The sequence below is a fragment of the Apium graveolens genome, chromosome 10, assembly GCF_009905375.1.
Source record: "Apium graveolens cultivar Ventura chromosome 10, ASM990537v1, whole genome shotgun sequence".
Taxonomy (NCBI): Eukaryota; Viridiplantae; Streptophyta; class Magnoliopsida; order Apiales; family Apiaceae; genus Apium; species Apium graveolens.
Window position 1 is genome coordinate 62,588,317 of NC_133656.1, and position 15,427 is coordinate 62,603,743.

General features: G+C 41.2%; 1 non-coding gene across 1 annotated transcript; it reads right to left on the minus strand.

The window, feature by feature from the left end:
* Positions 1 to 10,190: 10,190 nt before the first annotated feature.
* LOC141694272 (small nucleolar RNA R71) lies at positions 10,191 to 10,297 on the minus strand. The gene has a single exon (XR_012563592.1). It is a non-coding gene; the product is annotated as a small nucleolar RNA R71 (small nucleolar RNA).
* Positions 10,298 to 15,427: the final 5,130 nt, after the last annotated feature.

Consider the following 15,427-nt stretch of genomic DNA (forward strand, 5'->3'; position numbering starts at 1 on the left):
ATGACGACCTCAGCCGGCGGGCCTTGTCTACATGGGTCGTCTTGAGTCTGCTATGAGCTCGGATCAGACAGGTCTGTACTAGACTTTTGACAAAAAGCCCAAGTGTAATTAATGCGACATTTAATGTGTCTTTATCTTGTAATTTTTATCCATATCATTTGTGCCCCTAAATTTCGGGAATACTGCTCGAGTTTTCATGGAAGTTATAATGGTCTTTTCGCGACTCGGGATACTTTTGGCCCTACGGGTATCGGCCCTTCATGGGTATCGGCCCTTCATGGGTATCAGCCCTTCATAAGTATCGGCCCTTCATGGGTATCGGCCCTTCAGGGGTATCGTCGTTTTATCGTAAAGTGTGGAGCGACCTACACATTTACAACGACTCATCAGTGTGAGTATACTTACTTAAGGCCTTTGCACAGGCTATTTGGATAGTGTTTAACACTAAACGGTCCTAATCAGGACTAAAACATGAGCATTTATCACCCCTTAACCTTCATCAAGGTTAATTATAGGGTGAAAGCTGCTAACTGGCCCTATTCGGGGCTAATTTCCATGTATAAGTTGCTAATTAGGCTTAAAAGAGCCTAATTTAAAGCTAGAATGCACTAATTGGCCTTAATCGAGGCTAATCTTCCCTAATCGGGGCTAATCAGGACTAATCAGCCTGCATGAGATGCTAATTATCCCTAATTCACAGTAATTACAAGAGTAAATAGGTTAAACGACCCTAATCTGGGCTAATTTTATCACACAAGTCACTAATTCCCCTTGATTTAGGTTACTTGTGCTTAATATACACTAATCGGCCCTAATCTGAGCTTAATTTAAAATCATGAGAATTTAAAAATTTTAAAAAAATTCTGATTTTTTTCCAAATTTTTGAAAATTTTCGGGGGGGGGGGTCAATGGGGCCGAGCAAAATCTTCTGCTATAGAAGGCTCTGCTCGACCACATCCCTTGCATGTGGGCTGCTCGGCCTGTAGAGGTCGGCCACCCCTGGTCGGCCTGGAGCAGGTCCTCCTGCTCCGTGCTGTCAAAGGGTGCCTGCTCAAATTATTTTTAATCTCTTACTCAGAGTAAATTCTTCTACATACCTTGCCATGCCCTTGTTGCTCTTGGTTGTCCATGGAGTTAATCTCATGGTTGCCCTTGAGTTCCTCAAGACTCTGCTACGGCTGTTTCAGTGAACGTTCTGCTACGGCTGTTTCAGCGAACGTTCTGTAATTCTTTTGAACGTGCTGTACCCGTTAAATTGAACATGTTCTATTGGAAGCCTTATACTTTGTCCAAACTTCCTTTGTAGGATGTTATGTACTCCAACGAACTCGTTCTTGTTTGACGTTCTGGTCTTCACGAAACTTAATTCTGCTGAGAGTTATCCTTTCTGAGAAATTTCCAAAGGACCTCTCAAGAGGGCCTCCGGAGCAACTTTTGAAGGCCTCATGGCTCTCCTACAGGAGCTTCTGGTAAGCCAAAAGGCCTCAATTTGTTGTCTGGTCGGCCAAGGCCACTACGGAGGCAAATTGGGGTCGTCTTGGCTCTGCTAAAGAGGCTCCTGGTTGGCCAAAAGGCCTCAATTTGTGGGCTGGTCGGCCGGGAGCACTACGGAAGCAAATTGTGGTCGTCTTGGCTCTGCTACGGAGGCTCCTGGTTGGCCAAAAGGCCTCAATTTGTGGGCTGGTCGGCCGGGAGCACTACGGAAGCAAATTGTGGTCATCTTGGCTCTGTTACGGAGGCTCCTGGTCGGCCGTAAGGCCTTAATTTATGGGTTGGTCAGCCGAGAGCATTACAGAAGTAAATTGTGGCCGTCTTGGCTTTATTATGGAGGCTCCTGGTTGGCCATATTCTCTTCAATTGTTGGCTGATCGGTCGGGGCTACTCCAGATGCAAGTTTTGGTCGTCTTGTCTCTGTTACGGAGGGTCCTGGTCGGCTATATGCCCTTCAATTATTGGCTGGTCGGCCGGGGCTACTTCGGATGCAAATTGTGGCCGTCTTGGCTCTGTTACGGAGGCTCCTGGTTGGCCATATTCTCTTTAATTATTGGCTGATCGGCCGGGGCTACTCCAGATGCAAGTTTTGGTCATCTTGTCTCTGTTACGGAGGGTCCTGGTCGGCCATATGCCCTTCAATTGTTGGCTGGTCGGCCGGGGCTACTCCGGATGCAAGTTGTGGCCGTCTTGGCTCTGCTACGGAGGCTCCTGGTTGGCCATATGCTCTCCAATTGTTGGCTGGTCGGCTGAGGCTACTCTGGATGCAATTTGTGGCCGTCTTGGCTATGTTACGGAGGCTCCTGGTCGGCCATATGCCCTCTAATTATTGGATGGTCGGTCGGGGCTACTCCGGATGCAAGTTGTGGTCGTCTTGGCTCTGATACGGAGGCTCCTAGTCGGCCATATGCCCTTCAATTGTTGGCTGGTCGGCCGGGTCAACTTCGGATGCACCTTGGGAGCCTCCTGCAGGGTAGTCTGATCTGTCAGGAGGAGAATGTTCTGTTCTCGTACTCGTGAGTTCAGCTGAAAAGCTAATTTTGTCTTAATCTTTACAAGTTTTTCTAATTTTGATTAACGTAATCGTCCCTTAGTTAAGACTAATGACTTGTATTTAGTCTCAGCCAGGCTTTTCTCGGAGGACTGATACGATAAGCGATGTCCTGCACCACTTTTTTCGTTCATTTTGTTGTCTGTTCTTATTTCTTGATCGTTCTTCTCCACCTTTTCCAGTGTTCTTTTAGAAAAGTACCTGCTAGCGCGAACTAGAAAGACTTAGGACCTGTTGTAGCAGGTGACCCTTTTCCGAGAAAAAAAGATGAGAAGTGCTCATTTTCATTCACACTTTCATTTCCCAACTTCTCAAATTCTCTCAAACTTCTATCTTTCTTTAAGATCTTCAAGAATATCTAGCGGACAAGGTCCGAACAAGTCCTCTTTCTCCCAGAAGGAAGCCCTTCACAAGAGGGCTACTCTTCGCTCCCTTCAAGGTATAGCTCTCGTCTCTCCCTTCTCCATTAACTGTTATTCCAACAACCTAAAGAGTATGTTAGACGAGAGGGCGGATGAGTACCCTAGTACCGTCCATTTTGATGCGTTTCATAACAGGAGCTCCACCAAAAGATATCGAAGAGATTCAGTCGACTTACTCTTGGCCCGACTGCTTAAGGATTCACAAAACTAAGCCTAGCGAGAGGGCTTGCAACCTCTTCCACCGAAGGTTATTCGTGTATAAGTTGGCCCTTAAGTCTGGGCTACGATTTCCCCTGCATCCTTTTATTTCGAGGCTTCTTGCTGAGCTAAAGATTCATCCATGCCAGCTTTACCCCCAACAGGTGGGCTTTCATTATTTTGTTCATAGTGAGATGTCACGACTTGGGAATCCCCTTGAGTGTGATTATTAGGAGCAATTGATGATATCAAACAGAAACTATCAGAAGCATCAACGGATTATGACTACAAGCATCGACGAATGATTACTACAAGCATCGCCGGATGATGATGACATCGACGAATGTTGATAATCGACAGATAATGTTATCAACGGATGATGATGTCAACGGATGATGAAATCAGTATTTGTCACATCAGTTGATCTTTGAGAAGGAAAATGAAACAAGAACTCAAGGCGGTGAAGGACTTTATCTCAGAAGCAATTGTATAGGTTTCCTTATTGTAAATGGAATAGGATTCCTTATAAATTGGTAGTTGTGCTCTATATAAAGCACAAATTAGGTGTATGCTATAAGCATTGCGACATTGTTATATCTTTCGCATAACCTAGCAGCTCTCAAGGATATTTGTTCATCCTTTTGAGAGAGTACGATTGTAATAAGTTTTTATCAGTTAATATAAAAACTACTGATTCTGTTGAAGCTTTGTCGAATTGATTATACTAACAGTATTCACCCCTCTCTACAGTTGATTAAGGGCCTAACAATTGGTATCAGAGCTTGCTGTTAATGTACAAATAATTTAAGATCTGAAAATTAATCAACCATGTCAGACAAAGGAGATGAAGAAACACGGAATCCGAATCTGAAGCCACCACCCCCAGCCACATCACAGATAAGCAACAATATGAATAGGTATAAAGCAATCAAAGTGCCTATCCTGAAGATACATGAATATCCAATCTGGAAAGTCAGGATGGCCATGTGCTTGGAAGCCACAGATCCTGAATATTTGAACATGATCTATGATGGTCCTCACATACCAATGAAGGTAGCTGTTTCGCTTGCAGGAGAACCATAAAAGATGATGGACAAAGATAAGAAGGACTAATCTCCTGAAGATATCTCATCTATCATGAAAAATGCTAAGGTCAGATGTTAGGTAATGAATCACACATAAAGGGGGGGGGTGAATGTGTATTTTATATTTTCTGCTTTTCGTGAAGTGTTTATGGTAATGAAAAAAGTAAATTAAAACCTTGTAGTGAAATGTGTTAGTACTGAAATTAAACAGATAGAAGTAGTGAATACAGATCTTTCAAAACTCAATTAATTTTATATTAAAATTAAGAATGTCTTGTTATAAAATTTCTAGGCTCATTGTTGATAAAAAGCTAAACTTCTTCCTTGAGAGAATACAAGATTTTTGATCTAAATTGATACACATAAAATAAAGCATCCAATGTTTACTTTATAGAATGGTAAAACACTGGTTTTTACACAGCATGCATTAGCATGTACTAAACCCTACTTTTGGATAACCAAATCTTTCTATTTTTGGCTTAGTGTATCTTTGCTAATCTTGCATGTTTTTGACTTTACTTTTCCAGTTAATCTTGTAGACTTGTCAATCCAACTTGTCAATCCAACTTTTGGATAACCCTGCTTTTTGTAGACTTCTCAATCCAACTGATTGGATTGTTTGTTGATTGATAATTTTGGATATTTAACTGGTATGCACTTTATACTTTGAGTTTTACCTCGAGATCTCCAGTTTGGTATATAGAGAACTTGAGATCTTGATAAGTATATTGGCTTATCGAGATCTCTCATCACTCTATAGTTGTTTTGACTTATCAAAGTCTCTGAGTTCTTTATAAGAGAATTTGTCTTGTCGAGATCTCTCATCTTCATGTCTTCACTTTGGCTTATCAATATCGCTGAGTTCTCTAGTGACAAATTGGCTTATCGATATCTCAAAGATCTCTAGTGATATTTTAACTTATCGATATCTCAGAGATCTCTAGTGATATTTTGACTTGTCGATAACTCAGAGTTCTCTAGTGAAGAGATGACTTGTCGATATCTCCATTCTTCATATCTTCAATTTGGCTTGTCGATATCTCTGAGTTCTCTAGTAGCTTTTCTTGACTTCTCGATAAGTCATTCTGGAGTTCTCAAATTACTTCACTATAACACAAAATCTGTGACTTGTAGAATTCTTGACTTAGAATATTTTTCACAAAACAGATTTATTCAACTCCAAGCTTCTTCATACTTTCTCTGAGGCATGATCTTCTTTCAGAGCTTATTCTTAGGCTTGAGACTGTTTACAGAAAAATACTCCAGCCTAGTCTATTTACATTTTTACAGACTTAAGTGTTAAAATATAAAATACAAACTTAGATTATCATACAACTTACTTAGGGTTGTCAATTTGACTTGGTCTTGTTATTGTACAGGCATGTCTTGCACAATAATCTCCCCCAATTTGTGAGAAGATTGCTTATCAAAAATTCATGCCTGTTAATAACACTAACCCAAGCTTCAATGGAAAAGTAGACTAATACATAAAAATTGACACAAATACAACATTCATACATTAGGTGATTTTATGAGTTAAACAGACACATATATCAGACAAATACTGTATCTCCTGTTTCTTCTCTAATGAGGTCCTTTAAATATACAAGAATTTCAAGTTCCTCTATTAATGGTGTCCCTCTTAGAGCTTCCACAAGTGTGAGTCTATCTGGCTTTGGATAACCACTCAGCAAATCAATTCTAAATTTTGAGAATGTGCCAGCTTTGACATTTAGAAATCTTTCATCCTTGGAAATTCTGCTTATCCCTTTTGCTTTAAGTTCTTATGGTCTTTTAATGTACATTTATATTTCCTCATCATGCTTCCTCTTCCTCTTCTCATATTCAGCCTTGTTTCTTGCTCTTCTTTCCTCCCTTACTATCAACCATTGAGCTAAAACAGATCTCCATGCCCTGGTTGCAGTGTCCTTGTCCTTTAGTAAGCTTATCACTCTCTTAATTTCTGTGGGTGAAAAGGTTTCCATTAAGTTGCATCCAAGAAATGTGAAAGACCCATCCTCATAGTAGATTCTTATTTCCCTTAGTGTTACAACCCAAACTCTGACTATTTCCTCAGCTAGTTGTTGAAAGTAGTCTTCATCTGAGTTGAACCAGTTTAGAGGTAGAAAATCACTTTGCTTGTAACAATTCCAAATGGCCCTCTCAGTAACTTGTACTTTCTTAGGTTTCCTCCTAACAGACTGGTAGTGAACTTTGAGTGATGGATTGACAGAGGGTAGGTTTGTGATTTTCTTGAGAAATGTCTGGATTGAGGTGATTGGTATTTTCAGAAAGGAGTTAGCAGTCTGTTTGTACAAATATTTAGGCTTTGAGGTTTGGGGTGGTTTAGTATTTGAGTTTGTTGGCACAAAGAATTGATCTCGGTTAATTTGGATTTTTAGGGTTTGTTGGTGTGGTCCTGAACTGTCTTCCTTCTTCTTCTGTCTTTTCTCATCACCTCTCTTTTTCTCCTCCTTTTTCTTATCTTTGCTTCCAGCTTCCTTGGAGGATTGACTTGGATTTGAGCCAAAAGGTTTCTGATCATCTTTCTTCTGCTCATCAACATCCAAGTCATCCTTATTGATTTGAGTTTTAGGCAAGTTGGCTTCAGACTTCCTCAGATATCTCCCCAACAACTTAATCATTTTTTCATCTTCAACAGTTGTATTTTGCTTGACTTTCAAATCAGACTCCAGAATCATGATGAACTTTTTGTTGGCCATGACACATTGCTTAGGGATCTGGAAGTGTTTGCAATGTTTGGTTGTATCACAGATGTATGCCACTCCCTTGCTTGAATGTAAGTATGCTTATGGAAAAGAAACCACTTGAGCATTCTTTAATTCAGTTAACAAAAGAGTGTCTTCATGAATCACTCCTTTGACTTTGTTTATCAGAATGTCCAACTCAGATGCCCTTCTAGAGATAAGATAGTTAAGGGACACCTGCATACACCTGTCTACCCCTGAATCATTTATATTGATCATAATTCTTCTCTCCTTAAAATTGTCATTTGTTACTAAGATCACCCTTATAGAGTTTATTGTCCTGTCCAAAGCCTTCTTGTAAGTGAAAAAATTGTTATTTAGAGAAGCCCTGAGAACCTTGAGCAATTCATCAAATTCCCTGCGCAGACTAGGTCCTTCAGCTGCTCTGATAAGTCTCTCCAGTCCAATATCAACTTCTTGAGATTTGCTCTTGTCAGCAGCTTGGACAGTTTGAGTAGATGATCTTAATAGCCTAGCCTCTATCTCCCCCTTAGTCTTGTTGGCAGGCATGATTAGAGGAGTAGAAATTACAGGCCTCATAGCTTCTGGAAGTGCAGGCAGAGGTATGTTAAGCTTTCCCATGATAGATCCCAAAACCACAACATTTTACATTTGTAAGTTCTTGTGAGAGTCCACCAAGGTCTGAATGTATGCCTATTGACTCTGCACCAGAGAGGTGAGATCATGCACTTGAGCTGTGAGTGAGTCATTTGAAGACTGCAAGTTTGAGACTTGTTGTTGGAGAGCTTGAATTTGAAGATTTATAGATGTAGAGGCAGGGTGATGAGAGCTTGATGAAGTAGAATGTCCAAAGGTGTCTTCCACAGCCTATTTGATACCCTCCATTAGCAGTGCAGAAGGCTCATATCTGCTTTAGTGAAGCTGGTTCGACTTTAGCTTTGTGTCATTTGAACTTGTGATTTGTTGTTGAACCATCTCATGAAGAGCAATGAAAGATTGTCTGAGATTTTTGACATCTTTTTCCATAGAAGTCAGATCCAGCCTTGCCATTTGGTCAGCAAAATGTTTAAATTTTGAAGTGATCTTGACTTGAGAGGGTATAATTGATAAGTGGCATTTTATACCACTTAGAACGTCTTATAATAGCTTAAATTGGTGTCTTGAAATCAAGTATTTTGTGTATTTGATGCGTTTTTCTAGTGTTTGTGCATTTCAGGGTATTAGTTGCATTTCAGGGGAGAATTCATCAAGAATAAGCCTTGGCATGTGTCTAGCATTGTAAGAGGGAAGAGAGGAGCAGATTACAGCGAAGAAACGGAGCAAAATCAGACCATTTTCCAGTAGGGGTCTGAGCGCCCGCTCAGCTATGCTGAGCGGCTGCGCAGGAAGCTGAGCGCCCCCTCAGCTATGCTGAGCGGCCGCGCAGGGACGGGAATTCAGATTTATTATTTTAGACTATTTATGTTTGGCTTCCAACTTCTGAGTAATCTGAGTTTTATGGGACTCCTATATAAGTAGATTTCAGAGACGATTTCACAGGGTTGGATCGTTGTATTAATCAAGGAGCGAAGGAGATAAGGAAGAAGACCGTTTTAGCACACCGCAACGAAGAGGAAGCATATTTTCTTGTGATTCTTTATTTCGTTGTAACGTTGGATGCTAGTTTTCTTTGCTTTGAACCTATTTACTCTTCTGACGTACTCTGGTTTAATATAATTAGTTTAGTTATTATTCTCTTATGTTTATTTATCATGTTTTCATATGAACCCATGATGAAGATAAGTGCTAACATGGGCTAATCGTGATCATGGGGTCGTAACGGATTTACTACGGAATTCTTTAGTTAGTTGTTTAATACCTTAGTGTGTGATAATTGTATGATATCTAGTATTGGTTGTGCGTATTCGTCTTATGTGCGTCGTGAACATATAAGATAGGGTGTTAATCTCTTGTGAAGCGATGGTGGATCTCGAGATTTAGAACTTGCCATGCTAGCATAGGTTCATGTACGAGTCTGCATGATTAGTGGGTAACTCTAACCGTTTTATTCGCCCTGTGTAATCAAAAGGAATAACTTGTTCTTAAATCATTATGTTGTCAATTTCTGTAGATATATAGGGACTCAACATAATTGATGTCTATTCAACTTCTATCTTAATTGTGGATGTTTGGTAGAATGGTATTAGTACAATGAAAGTTGGCTTTTATCAGTTTCGTGTTATTCGATTAATATCATCACTGTTGCATGCTAAGGGTAATAACAATGACTATTGAAGGAAGTAGTAATGAAGTTATGATCTCATGAGTGTTTTAATATTGTTAATTCGAAGTGTTAATTAAGTGATTAATTTTAGTAGTTAACTGTAGTTAATAATTAGTTACTTAAATCTAAGTGTTATTGTCTTAACATTGAGAAGTAATCATACATTGGTGAGTGAGTTTAATTGAACATAATTAGTCTGAGTCTCTGTAGGAACGAACTAGAAAGTATTCTATATTACTTGCGAATGCGTATACTTGCGTGTATTTTAGCGCATGATTTCGCCCTAACAAGTTTTTGGCACCGCTGTCGGGGACTCGGCTTATTTGTTTAGTTTATGTACTTACCATCATTGGTCGTTAGGACTCAGTGATTAAGACGTGTTACTTATTGTTTTCGGTTGTGTTTCAGGTAGTTTAGCGAGCTTTTATGCAAGCTCGTTCTCGTACTCGCAAGAGGACTTTAGATTCAGCTGAGGAGACAGACGAAGTTCTTGATATTCCGGAGAAGATAGATTTTGAAGATTCGGATTCAGGAAGTGAGCAGAAGGAGCCAGTAATCATGGGTGATCGTATTGTTCCGGCAGATCCAGCTCTTATGGACTTTTCTCGGCCTAAAATTGATGACATTCAGTCAAGCATTTTTCATCCGGCTATCCAAGCTAACACCTTTGAAATCAAGCCGGGCACTATTCAGATGGTGCAGAACTCTGTTTCTTTCGGAGGAGCTGCGACGGAAGACCCCAACATGTACATAAGGAATTTTGTCGAGATCTGCAGTACTTTCAAATATAATGGTGTGACTGATGAGGCTATCAAGCTGAGGCTTTTCCCATTCTCACTGAGGGATAAAGCTAAGGACTGGTTACATTATGAACCAGTTGGGTCCATCACTACTTGGCAACATCTGGCGCAAAAGTTTCTGGTGAAGTTTTATCCAATGGCAAAGACTGCTGCTATGAGGAGTGCTCTTACTCAGTTTGCGCAGCAACCTACAGAATCTATGTGCGAAGCTTGGGAGCGCTACAAGGAAATGTTGAGAAAGTGTCCACATCATGGGATGCCCGATTGGATGGTGATCACTGGTTTCTATAATGGTTTAGGGGCCCAATCTCGGCCCATGCTCGATGCAGCAGCTGGAGGCGCTTTGTGGGCCAGAAGCTATACTGAGGCTTATAATCTTATTGAGACCATGCATGTAAATGAGCATCAAAACCCAACTCAAAAGATGATGCCTGGGAAGGTAGCAAGTGTTCTGGAAGTCGATGCAGCCACCGCTATTGCAGCGCAACTCCAAGTGCTGTCTATGAAGGTCGATTCTCTAGCTACCTATGGAGTCAATCAAATAGCTATGGTCTGTGAGCTTTGTGCAGGTTCTCATGCTACAGATCAGTGTTCTCTTGTTAACGAATCTGTTCAGTATGTGAACAATTATCAGCGACAACAACAGCCTGTGCCAGCTACTTATCATCCTAACAACAGAAATCATCCAAATTTCAGCTGGGGTAATAATCAGAATGCTATTCAGCCACCATATCAGCAAGGTGTGAGTAAACAGTTCAATCCACCTGGATTCCAGCAACCACAACGGTATGCTCAAAGGCAATCATATCCTCAACAGGGAGGTGCAGCTACACCCACTAGTGCTGATTTTGAGGAAGTTAAGTTGTTGTGCAAGAGTCAGGCGGTGTCGATCAAGACCTTGGAAAATCAAATCGGTCAAATAGCCAATGCAGTGCTCAATCGTCAACCTGGCATACTTCCCAGTGACACGGAAGTGCCAGGCAAGAAGGAAGCTAAAGAGCAAGTCAAGGCTATTACCTTAAGGTCTGGGAAAGTTGCTGATGCTGAAAAGGCAAAAGAAGGAGAAGCTGAAGTTGGAGATGAAGAAGCTAAGCAAAAGGAGAAAGCGGCGGAACCAAGGAAGACTACTGTTGAACACACTCCGCCTGAGGGTAATACAGGGGAGAAACAGCTCTATCCTCCACCACCTTTCCCTAAGAGATTGCAACAACAAAAGCTGGATAAGCAGTTCGGTAAGTTTCTGGAGGTGTTCAAGAAACTTCACATCAATATACCTTTCGTTGAGGCTCTGGAGCAAATGCCTAGTTATGCGAAATTTATGAAGAGTATTCTTTCAAGGAAGGTGAAACTGAATGACCTTGAGACCGTTGCTCTAACGGAAGAATGCAGTGCTGTGCTGCAACAAAAGTTACCTCCACAGCTTAAAGATCCAGGTAGCTTCACCATTCCTTGCACCATTGGCAAGTTGTCTTTTGACAAGTGCCTTTGTGATTTGGGAGCAAGCATAAATCTGATGCCGTTGTCGATCTTTAAGAAGTTGGATTTGCCTGATCCAAAGCCCCCCTACATGTCTCTACAATTGGCTGATCATTCTATTACTTACCCAAGAGGCATAGTGGAGGATGTGCTAGTCAAGGTGGATAAGCTCCTCTTTTCTGCAGACTTTGTTATTCTGGATTTCGAGGAAGATAAGAAGATTCCCATAATCTAGGGAAGACCTTTCTTGGCTACTGGCTGTACCTTGATAGATGTGCAGAAAGGTGAACTTACTATGCGGGTGCAGGATCAGGATGTGACCTTCAATGTATTCAAAGCAATGAAATTCCCTACAGAAGATGAGGAGTGCTTAAAAGTGGATTTGATTGATTCTGCGGTTACTTTAGAACTCGATCATATGCTAATGTCTGATGCATTAGAAAAGGCCTTAGTGGGGGATTTTGACAGTGATGATGAGGATGGCAACGAGCAATTACAATATCTTAATGCTTCTCCCCAGAGGCGAAATCTGGACATGCCGTTTGAATCTCTTGGTACTTCTGACCTCAAAAATACTGAAGGAAAGCTCAAGCCATCAATTGAGGAAGAACCCACCTTGGAGCTTAAGCCATTGCCTGAACACTTGAGGTATGCTTTTTTAGGTGATGAATCTATATTACCTGTTATTATTGCATCTGACCTTTCAGGTAGTGAGGAGGACAAACTCTTAAGGATTTTGAGAGAATTCAAATCGGCTATTGGATGGACCATAGCAGATATCAAGGGGATCATCCCTTCATATTGCATGCATAAGATTCTGCTAGAGGAGGGTAGTAAGCCAACTATTGAGCAACAGCGCAGACTTAATCCTCTCATGAAAAGAAATTCTGAAATGGCTGGATGCAGGAATCATTTATCCTATTTCTGACAGTTCTTGGGTGAGCCCCGTGCAATGTGTACCTAAGAAAGGAGGTATTACTGTGGTAGCAAATGAGAAGAACAAGCTCATCCCCACTCGAACAGTCACAGGATGGAGAGTATGCATGGACTACCGAAAGTTGAACAAGGCCACGAGGAAGGATCACTTCCCTCTTCCGTTTATTGATCAGATGCTTGACTGGTTGGCTGGTCATGAGTATTATTATCTTCTGGATGGCTACTCGGGGTATAATCAGATTTGTATTGCACCAGAGGATCAAGAAAAGACTACCTTCACTTGTCCATTTGGCACGTTTGCTTTTCGCAGAGTTTCGTTTGGGTTATGTGGCGCACCGGCCACTTTTCAGAGATGTATAATGGCTATATTCTCTGACATGATTGGGAATAATGTCGAGGTGTTCATGGACGACTTCTCCGTCTTTGGACATTCATATGATGAATGTTTGAATAATCTTCGTGCCGTGCTCAAAAGGTGTGTGGAAATTAATTTGGTGCTCAATTGGGAAAAATGTCATTTTATGGTGCGTGAAGGCATTATTCTTGGGCATAATGTCTCTAGCAAGGGTCTTGAGGTGGAAAAAGGCAAGGTGGGAGTCATTGAAAGGAATCCGTAGTTTTCTTGGTCATGCGGGTTTTTATCGGTGTTTCATCAAGGACTTTTCGAAGATATCTAAGCCGCTGTGCAACTTGCTTGAGAAGGATGTGCCTTTCAAATTTGATGATGAATGTTTGACGGCATTCGAGACGCTTAAAAAGAGTTTAATCACTGCACCAATTATTACAGCACCGGATTGGACAGAGCCTTTTGAGATGATGTGTGATGCGAGTGATTATGCGGTAGGCGCAGTTCTTGGGCAGCGCAAGAATAATCTCTTTCATGTGGTCTACTATGCTAACAAGACCTTAAATGGGGCCCAAATGAACTACACCACTACTGAGAAGGAGCTCTTGGCTATAGTCTTTGGTTTCGAGAAATTTCGATCTTATCTGCTTGGGACAAAAGTGACAGTATTCACTGATCATGCGGCCATTCGCTATTTGGTTTCCAAGAAGGATTTGAAGCCGAGACTCATTCGTTGGGTGCTCTTACTACAGGAATTTGAGTTAGAGATTAAGGATCGAAAAGGTACTGAGAATCAAGTAGCTGACCATCTCTCTAGATTGGAGAATCCCGAGTCTACTTCACATGTTAAGATATTGATCAACGAATCTTTTCCGGATGAGCAGTTGTTCGCAGTTCAGGAGGAAGAGCCATGGTTCGTAGATATTGTGAATTATCTTGTCAGCAATATAATGCCTCCTAATTTGACCACAGCTCAAAAGAAGAAGTTTCTGCATGAGGTGAAGTGGTATATGTGGGATGAACCGTATTTGTTTAGACAGGGAGCTGACCAGATCATCAGGAGATGTATCCCATTCTGTGAGACGGAGGGGATATTACGAGACTACCACTCCACAGTTTATGGAGGACACTATGGTGGTGAGAAGACGGCAGCTCGTATCCTCCAAGCAGGTTTTTTCTGGCCTACTTTATTTAAGGATGCTCATCAGTTTGTTTTAAAGTGTGATCGTTGCCAAAGAGTGGGAAATTTGACGAGAAAGGATGAGATGCCATTAAATGTGATGCTTGAAGTCGAGGTCTTTGATGTTTGGGGAATCGATTTCATGGGGCCTTTTTTCTCGTCCTGCAACAATCAGTACATCTTGCTGGCAGTCGATTATGTCTCAAAATGGGTAGAAGTCAAAGCTCTACCGATAAATGGTGCAAAGGCAGTGTTAAATTTTCTTCATAATCAGATTTTCACAAGGTTTGGAACGCCACGAGTAATCATAAGTGATGAAGGGTCGCATTTCTGCAACCGTAAGTTCACTTCTATGATGCAGCATTATAATGTGAATCATCGAGTTGCTACTGCCTATCATCCGCAAACAAATGGTCAAGCGGAAGTGTCTAACAGAGAGATCAAGCGCATTCTAGAGAAGGTTGTTTGTCTGTCAAGGAAGGATTGGTCTTTAAAGCTCGATGAAGCTGTTTGGGCTTACAGAACAGCATACAAAACTCCACTTGGTATGTCCCCGTTTCAACTGGTGTATGGTAAGGGATGTCAATTACCTACGGAGCTTGAGCATAAGACCTATTGGGCATTGAAAAAGTTGAACCTGGATCTAGATGTAGCTGGAAATAAGCGAATGCTTCAGCTTAATGAACTTGATGAATTTCGACTCCAAGCGTACGAGAACAACAAAATGTACAAGGAAAAGGTGAAAATGTGGCACGATAGGATGCTACATCCTAAGTTATTTGTGCCGGGGCAACAAGTTCTCTTATTCAACTCTCGTCTCCGACTTTTTCCTGGGAAGTTGAAATCAAGGTGGTCTGGACCTTTTATTGTCAAAACTGTGTTTCCACATGGAGCGGTGAAGATTTTTGAGAATGATCCAGACCAAGCATTCAAGGTTAATGGTCAGCGTTTGAAGCACTACTGTGGGGACACAGCAAACCGAGAAGTGGTTAGTGCCGTTTTATTGTCAACTTGAGGAAGGTACGCAATGTCAAGCTAATGACGAATAGAAGCATTTCGTGGGAGGCAACCCATGATTTGTTGTTACAGGAACCCTTAGAAGTTAATAACCTATCCAAAACCACAAAAAAATCGAAAAAACCGGGCTGTAATTTTTTTTTCCAGTAGCCTCCTGAGCGCCCGCTCAGCTCTGCTGAGCGACCGCTCAGGGGTCGGTTGGGAGAAATTTTTTTAGTTCAATAAAAATTCAAAAAAAAATCAGAAAAATAAAAAAACAAAATACAGCCCATAAACCCACGACCTATTTCCCCATTATCCCATGATTTTAACCCTTAACCCACTCCTAATCAAATTCTACCCTAATCCATACCCTATATATACATACACCTATCCCATATATCTCCCATACACTTTCTACACTTCAACTCTCTCCCAAACACAAAAACACAAA